Consider the following 9438-nt stretch of genomic DNA (forward strand, 5'->3'; position numbering starts at 1 on the left):
AGTATAAGACAAGAATAAAAGATAGGCCCTTCGCAGAGGGAAGCAGAGGTTGTCATGTGCTTTTATGGTTGGATGCACAAAATCTTAATGTGAAAGAACGTCACTTTATATTGCCACCTGTGATATCTACCTTTATTATGCAGTTCGTCACTTTTATTTCTTCCACATCACAAGATCGTATAAAGCTCCACACTAATAAATCACACATATTTTGAGAGCAATTTTTATTGCTTGCAGCGATGACAACTTACTTGATGGATCTTACTCAATCCATAGGTAGATATGGTGGACTCTCATGGCAAAACTAGGTTTAAGGATATTTGGAAGAACAAGTAGTATCTCTACTTGGTGCAAAGAATTTGGCTAGCAACGAGAGGGAAAGGCAAGCTCAACATGTTGGATGATCCATGACAATATGATTTATTTCAGATGTAAGAAAACATAACCCATTACGTTGTCTTCCTTGTCCAACGTCAACTCTTTAACATGTCATATTTTAATGAGTGCTCAGAATCATAAAAGATGTCCAAGATAGTATATTTATATGTGAAAACCTCTCTTTCTTTATTACTTCCCATTAATTGCAACGATGACCAAAACTATGCTTGCCAACTCTCAACAATTTTTATTCATCATACTCTTTATATGTGAAGTCATTACTCTCCATAAGATCCATATTATCTCTTTATTTCTTTTTATTCCTTCTCTTTTATTTTATTCCCTCAAGATCATAGCAAGATATTCAAGCCCTTGACTCAACACGAATCTTTATTATATATAGGTCACGGACTCAATTACATAAAAGGATCATAAAGCAAAACTCAAAACTAGATCATACAAAAACTTTATTCTACTAGATCAAGATATTACCAAAGGGATCGAACTAAGGAAAACGGTAAAGATAAAAGTGTGATGGTGATACGATACCGGGGCACTCCCCCAAGCTTGGCACTTTCCAAGGGGAGTGCCCATACCTATGTGTTTATGTCTCCTTCCTCGGAGGTGGTGATGGTGGAGTTGTTGATGATGTGGGATTGTCTTCCATCTTCCAAGGCATAGGCTCACCATCATAGAAGGATGATCGAGTCTCCGGGATCCTCAAATCTGCAGCCAAACTCATCCTCTTGAATCTATATTCATACTCACAGTTTTGGTTTAGCAGGTCATAGATCTAGGCTTGGAGGCGCTCAATTTTCTCGTGAAGCTTGAAGATGGCCTCCTCAATGTTCTTGTCATCCAGCTTGTGGTTGTTGGTGAACTCCGTGATCATTATGTGATTGGAGTCGAGTCCACATTCCACCATCTCCTGGAACTTGAAAACTTGTTGCTCCATTGCTTTGAGTCTTGTCTCCACGCTTCCGGTCCTCCTCGATCCCTCAACATCGCGGATGTGCAGCAACCTGATACGTGTCCAACGTATCTATAATTTTTGATTGCTCCATGCTATTATATTATCTATTTTGGATGTTAATGGGATTTATTTTACACTTTTATATCATTTTGGGACTAACCTATTAACTGGAGGCCTAGCCCAAATTGCTATTTTTTTGCCTATTTCAGTGTTTCGCAGAAAAGGAATATCAAACGGAGTCCAAACGGAATGAAACCTTCGGGAACATGATTTTCTCAACGAACGTGATCCAGGAAACTTGGAGTGGGTGTCAAGAAACAATCGAGGATGCCACGAGGCAGGGGGGCGTGCCTACCCCTGGCCGCGCCCTCCACCCTCGTGGGCCCCTCGTTGCTCCACAGACCTACTTCTTCCTCCTATATATATCCACGCACCCCCAAACATACAGGAGCACCACGAAAACCTATTTCCACCGCCACAACCTTCTGTACCCAAGATATCCCATCTTGGGGCCTTTTCCAGAGCTCTGCCGGAGGGGGCATTGATCACAGAGGGCCTCTACATCAACTCCATGGCCTCTCCGGTGATGTGTGGAGTAATAGTAGTAGATGCAGAATCGTTTCGGTCTACTTGTCACGGACGTGATGCCTATATACATGATCGTACCTAGATATTCTCATAACTATGCTCAATTCTATCAATTGCTCGACAGTAATTCGTTTACCCACCGTAATACTTATGCTCTTGAGAGAAGCCACTAGTGAAACCTATGGCCCCCGGGTCTATCTACCATCATATTAATCTTCCAACACTTAGTTATTTGTATTTCTGTTTATTTTACTTTGCATCTTTATTTCTCTTTATCATAAAAAATACCTAAAATATTATCTTATCATATCTATTAGATCTCACTCTCGTAAGTGACCGTGAAGGGATTGGCAACCCCTTTATCGCATTGGTTGCGAGGTTCTTATGTGTTTGTGTAGGTGCGTGGGACTCAAGCGTGATCTCCTACTGGATTGATACCCTGGTTCTCAAAAACCGAGGGAAATACTTATGCTACTTTACTGCATCACCCTTTCCTCTTCAAGGGAAAACCAACGCAGTGCTCAAGAGGTAGCAAGAAGGATTTCTGGCGCCGTTGCCAGGGAGATTCACGCCAAGTCAAGTCAAGATTTGACTTTCGACAACGAGCCATTTCTGGCACCGTTGCCTGAGTCTACGCACAAGTCAAGACATACCAAGTACCCATCACAAACTCTTATCCCTTGCATTACATTATTTGCCATTTGCCTCTCATTTTCCTCTCCCCCACTTCACCCTTGCCATTTTATTCTCCCTCTCTTTTTCCGTTCCCCTTCTCTTTTTTATATTTTCCTTTTTGCCTGTTTCTTGTTTGCTTGTGTGTTGGATTGCTTGTTTGTCATGATGGCTCAAGATAATACTAGATTGTGTGACTTTACCAATACCAACAACAATGATTTTCTTAGCACTCCGATTTCTCCTCTTACCAATGCTGAATCTTGTGAAATTAATGCCGCTTTGTTGAATCTTGTCATGAAAGAGCAATTTGCTGGCCTTCCTAGTGAAGATGCCGCTACCCATCTAAATAGTTTTGTTGATTTGTCTGATATGCAAAATAAGAAAGATGTGGGCAATGATATTGTTAAATTGAAGCTATTTCCTTTTTCCCTTAGAGATCGTGCTAAAGCTTGGTTTTCGTCTTTGCCTAAAAATAGTATTGATTCATGGAATGAGTGCAAAGATGCTTTTATCTCTAAGTATTTCCCCCCCGCTAAAATCATCTCTCTTAGAAACGACATTATGAATTTTAAGCAACTTGATCATGAACATGTTGCACAAGCTTGGGAGAGGATGAAATTAATGATACGTAATTGCCCTACACATGGTATGAATCTTTGGATGATTATAAAGAATTCTATGCCGGATTGGATTTTGCTTCTAGAAATCTTTTAGATTCGGCCGTGGAAGGCACTTTTATGGAAATCACTTTAGGAGAAGCTACTAAACTCCTAGAGAATATTATGGTTAATTATTCTCAATGGCACACTGAAAGATGTACTGGTAAAAAAGTGCATGTGATAGAAGAAATTAATGTTTTGAGTGGAACGGTGGATGAACTTATGAAATTGTTTGCTAATAAGAGTGTTTCTCTGATCCTAATGATGTGTCTTTGTCTACCTTGATTGAGAATAAAAATGAATCTATGGATGTGAATTTTGTTGGTAGGAACAATTTTGGTAACAACACGTATAGAGGTAATTTTAATTCTAGGCTGTCTCCTAGTAATTCCTCTAATAATTATGGTAATTCCTACAACAATTATTATGGAAATTTTAATAAGATGCCCTCTGAATTTGAGACTAGTGTTAAGGAGTTTATCAATTCGCAAAAGAATTTCAATGCTTTGCTTGAAGAAAAATTGCTTAAGGTTGATGAATTGGCTAGGAACGTTGATAGAATTTCTCTTGATGTTGATTCTTTGAAACTTAGATCTATTCCACCTAAGCATGATATCAATGAGTCTCTCAAAGCCATGCGAATTTCCATTGATGAGTGCAAAGAAAGAACCGCTAGGATGCGTGCTAAGAAAGATTGCTTTGCGAAAGCGTGTTCTTCTAGTTTCTATGAAAATAAAAATGAAGATCTAAAAGTTATTGATGTATCTACTATTAATTCTTTGTTTTGCAATATGAATCTTGATAATTATGGGACTGAAGATGAGCCACCTTTACCTAGAAGGCGTTCCAAAAATTCGGAGTTTTTAGATCTTGATGAAAAAATTGGCAAAAGTGGGATTGAAGAGGTCAAAACTTTAGATATCAATGAACCCACTATCTTGGATTTCAAGGAATTTAATTATGATAATTGCTCTTTGATAGATTGTATTTCCTTGTTGCAATCCGTGCTAAATTCTCCTCATGCTTATAGTCAAAATAAAGCTTTTACTAAACATATCATTGATGCTTTGATGCAATCTTATGAAGAAAAACTTGAGTTGGAAGTTTCTATCCCTAGAAAAATTTATGATTAGTGGGAACCTACAATAAAAATTAAAATTAAAGATCATGAATGCTATGCTTTGTGTGATTTGGGTGCTAGTGTTTCCACGATTCCGAAAACTTTATGTGATTTGCTAGGATTTCGTGAATTTAATGATTGCTCTTTAAACTTGCACCTTGCGGATTCCACTATTAAGAAACCTATGGGAAGAATTAATGATGCACTTAATGTTGCAAATAGGAACTATGTGTCCATAGATTTCATTGTTCTTTACATAGATTGCAATCCTTCATGTCCTATTATTCTTGGTAGACCTTTCCTTAGAACGATTGGTGCAATTATTGATATGAAGGAAGGGAATATTAGATTCCAATTTCCATTAAGGAAAGGCACAAAACACTTCCCTAGAAAGATAATTAAATTACCATATGAATCTATTATGATAGCCACTTATGGATTGCCTACCAAAGATGCAATACCTAGATCTATCCTTGCTTTTATGCCTAGCTACGAGCGTTAAACGATAGCGCTTGTTGGGAGGCAACCCAATTTTATTTTTATTCCTTGCTTTTTTCTCCTGTTTAGTAATAAATAATTTATCTATCCTCTGTTTTGGTTGTGTTTTTTGTGTTTAATTAGTATTTGTGCCAAGTAGAACCGTTGGGAAGACTTGGGGAAGTCTTTTTGATCTTGCTGTAAAAAACAGAAACTTTAGAGCTCATGAGCATTACTGCCCTTTTTATTTGCTGAGTGATATTTAGTTAATTATTTTTTAAGATGATTAATAGATATATTACTCACGTCAATCAATTTATTTTAGAATTTTTGGGGTTCCACAAGTGGCCAAAACCTACAGATTACTACAGACTATTCTGTTTTTGACAGATTCTGTTTTTCGTGTGTTGTTTGCTTATTTTGATGAATCTATGGCTAGTAAAAGAGTTTATAAATCATAAATAAGTTGTAATACAGTAGGTTTAACACCAATATAAATAAATAATGAGTTCATTACATTACCTTGAAGTGGTGTTTTGTTTTGTTTCACTAACGGAGCTCATGAGATTTTCTATTGTGAGTTTTGTGTTGTGAAGTTTTCAAGTTTTGGGTAAAGATTTGATGGATTAAGGAACAAAGAGTGGAAATAGCCTAAGCTTGGCGATGTCCATGGCACCCCAAGGTAATATTCAAGGTCACCAAAAAGCCTAAGCTTGGGGATGCCCCAGAAGGCACCCTCTTTCGTCTTCGTCTATCGGTAACTTTAATTGGAGCTATATTTTTATTCACCACATGATATGTGTTTTTCTTGGAGCGTCTTGTATGATTTCAGTCTTTTATTTTTAGTTTACCACAATCATACTTGATGTACACACCTTTTCGGAGAGACTCACAGATTCGAAATTTATTAGAATACTCTATGTGCTTCACTTATATCTTTTGAGCTATATAATTTTTGCTCTAGTGCTTCACGTATATCTTTTAGAGCACGACGGTGGTTTTATTTTATAGAAATAATTGATCTCTCATGCTTCACTTATATTATTTTGAGAGTCCTTTAGAACAACATGGAAATTTGCTTTTAGGAATAATATAAAAAGTTTCATAGAAGTGCATTGAATACTATGAGAAGTTTGATACTTGATAATTGTTTTGAGATATGGAGATGGTGATATTAGAGTCATGCTAGTTGAGTAGTTTTGAATTTGAGAAATACTTGTGTTGATGTTTGTGATTCCTGTAGCATGCACGTATGGTGAACCGTTATGTGATGAAGTCGGATCATGATTTATTTATTGATTGTCTTCCTTATGAGTGGCGGTCGGGGACGAGCGATGGTCTTTTCCTACCAATCTATCCCCCTAGGAGCATGCGCATAATACTTTGTTTCGATAACTAATAGATTTTTGCAATAAGTATGTGATTTCTTTATGACTAATGTTGAGTCCATGGATTATACGCACTCTCATCCTTCCATCATTGCTAGCCTCTCTAGTATCGCGCAACTTTCACCGGTACCTTAAACCCACCATATACCTTCCTCAAAACAGCCACCATACCTACCTATTATGGCATTTCCATAGCCATTCTGATATATATTGCCATGCAACTTTCCACCGTTCCGTTATTATGACACGCTTCATCACTGTCATATTGCTTGCATGATCATGTAGTTGACATCGTATTTGTGGCAAAGCCACCGTTCATAATTCTTCATACATGTCACTCATGCATCATTGCACATCCCGGTACACCGCCGGAGGCATTCACATAGAGTCATATTTTGTTCTAAGTATCGAGTTGTAATTCTTGAGTTGTAAGTAAATAAAGTGTGATGATCATCATTATTAGAGCATCGTCCCAAGTGAGGAAAGGATGATGGAGACTATGATCCCCCACAAGTCGGGATGAGACTCCAGACGAAAATTAAAAAAAAAGAGAAAAAAGTGGCCAAAAAGAAAAAACAAAGAAAGAAGGCCCAAATAAAAAAATGAGAGAAAAAGAGAGAAGGAACAATGCTACTATCCTTTTTCTACACTTGTGCTTCAAAGTAGCACCATGATCTTCATGATAGAGAGTCTCCTATGATATCACTTTCATATACTAGTGGGAATTTTTCATTATAGAACTTGGCTTGTATATTCCAATGATGGGCTTCCTCAAAATGCCCTAGGTCTTCATGAGCAAGCGAGTTGGATGCACACCCACTTAGTTTCTTTTGTTGAGCTTTCATATACTTATAGCTCTAGTGCATCCGTTGCATGGCAATCCCTACTCACTCACATTGATATCTATTAATGGGCATCTCCATAGCCTGTTGATATGTCTAGTTGATGTGAGACAATCTTCTCCTTTTTTGTCTTCTCCACAACCACCATTCTATTCCACATAAAGTGCTATATCCATGGCTTGCGCTCATATATTGCGTGAAGACTGAAAAAGTTTGATAACATCAAAAGTATGAAACAATTGCTTGGCTTGTCATCGGGGTGGTGCATGATTTAAATATTTTGTGTGGTGAAGATAGAGCATAGCCAGACTATATCATTTTGTAGGGATAACTTTCTTTGGCCATGTTATTTTGAGAAGACATAATTGCTTAGTTAGTATGCTTGAAGTACTATTATTTCAATGTCAATATTAAACTTTTATCTTGAATCTTTCAGATCTGAACATTCATGCCACAATAAAGAAAAAATTACATCGAGAAATATGTTAAAAAGCATTCCACATCAAAAATTCTTTTTTATCATTTACCTACTCGAGGATGAGCAGGAATTAAGCTTGGGGATGCTTGATACGTCTCCAACGTATCTATAATTTTTGATTGCTCCATGCTATTATATTATCTATTTTGGTTGTTAATGGGCTTTATTTTACACTTTTATGTCATTTTTGGGACTAACCTATTAACCGGAGGCCCAACCCAAATTGCTGTTTTTTTGCCTATTTCAGTGTTTTGCAGAAAAGGAATATCAAACGGAGTCCAAATGGAATGAACCCTTCGGGAACGTGATTTTCTCAACGAACGTGATCCAGGAGACTTGGAGTGGGCGTCAAGAAACAATCGAGGAGGCCACGAGGCAGGGGGCGTGCCTACCCCCTAGGCGCGCCCTCCAGTCTCATGGGCCCCTCGTTGCTCCACCGACCTACTTCTTCCTCCTATATATATCCACGTACTCCCCAAACATCCAGGAGCACCACGAAAACCTAATTCCACCACTGCAACCTTCTGTACCCGAGAGATCCCATCTTGGGGCCTTTTCTGGAGCTCCGCCGGAGGGGGCATTGATCACGGAGGGCCCCTACATCAACTCGATGACCTCTGCGGTGATGTGTGGAGTAATAGTAGTAGATGCAGAATCGTTTCGGTCTACTTGTCACGGACGTGATGCCTATATACATGATCATACCTAGATATTCTCATAACTATTCTCAATTCTATCAATTGCTCGACAGTAATTCGTTTACCCACCGTAATACTTATGCTCTTGAGAGAAGCCACTAGTGAAACCTATGGCCCCCGGGTCTATCTTCCATCATATTAATCTTCCAACACCTAGTTATTTCTATTGTCGTTTATTTTACTTTGCATCTTTATTTCTCTTTATCATAAAAAATACCAAAAATATTATCTTATCATATCTATCAGATCTCACTCTCGTAAGTGACCGTGAAGGGATTGACAACCCTTTTATCGCGTTGGTTGCGAGGTTCTTATTTGTTTGTGTAGGTGCGTGGGACTCGAGCGTGATCTCCTACTGGATTGATACCTTGGTTCTAAAAAACTGAGTGAAATACTTACGCTACTTTACTGCATCACCCTTTCCTCTTCAAGGGAAAACCAACACAGTGCTCAAGAGGTAGCTGTAACATCCCAAATTTTCAATTTGGAATGTTATACATAGATCATTCTTGCATATCATATTTTATTGCATTTCGTCTCGTGATCCTCGAAATCCTAAGAACCTCAAGGACCCTTGGAGAGAGTTGGGGATTTCCCAGATTTCATATTTGATTTTTATCAAATATTGAAACAAGGACTTTTGGTTTTAATTATTTTTCTCTCCAAAAATATTTCGTATTAAAATATATGAGAGGAGATAATATGACTTCTCCAAAATAATTGAAATATTGGAGGAAAAATATTAAAATCAAATATTTGATTTTATTTGCATTTTATTTGCATTAGAAAAATTGCACGTTTTCAAAATTGCATTTTAGGGCCAAGAAAATGTTCATCTCATTCTAAATATTTTATTTAGACGAAGAAAATTTGTTTTGGCATTTTTAGATTTTTATTTTATTTTCTAGGATTTTTCTTAGTTTCGGTGGAAATATATATATTTTTTAAATAAAGTTTCTGGACCCAGCTGGGCCGAAGTCCAGCCGGCCCGTCCCGGCCATCTCCCTTGCGCGCGCGCGCCGCCGTGCGTAGCTCGGACGCCAAGGGGAGTCCGAGCCGGACTCCTCCCCGGGCGCCTCATCGCCCAAGCAAGAGAAAGCCGCCGCCCCCGCCCCCTTTAAATTCCGCTGCCGAGCCCCGCCACCACCACCACCCCGCCACC

This window comes from Triticum dicoccoides, chromosome 7A, assembly GCF_002162155.2.
Source record: "Triticum dicoccoides isolate Atlit2015 ecotype Zavitan chromosome 7A, WEW_v2.0, whole genome shotgun sequence".
Classification (NCBI taxonomy): Eukaryota; Viridiplantae; Streptophyta; class Magnoliopsida; order Poales; family Poaceae; genus Triticum; species Triticum dicoccoides.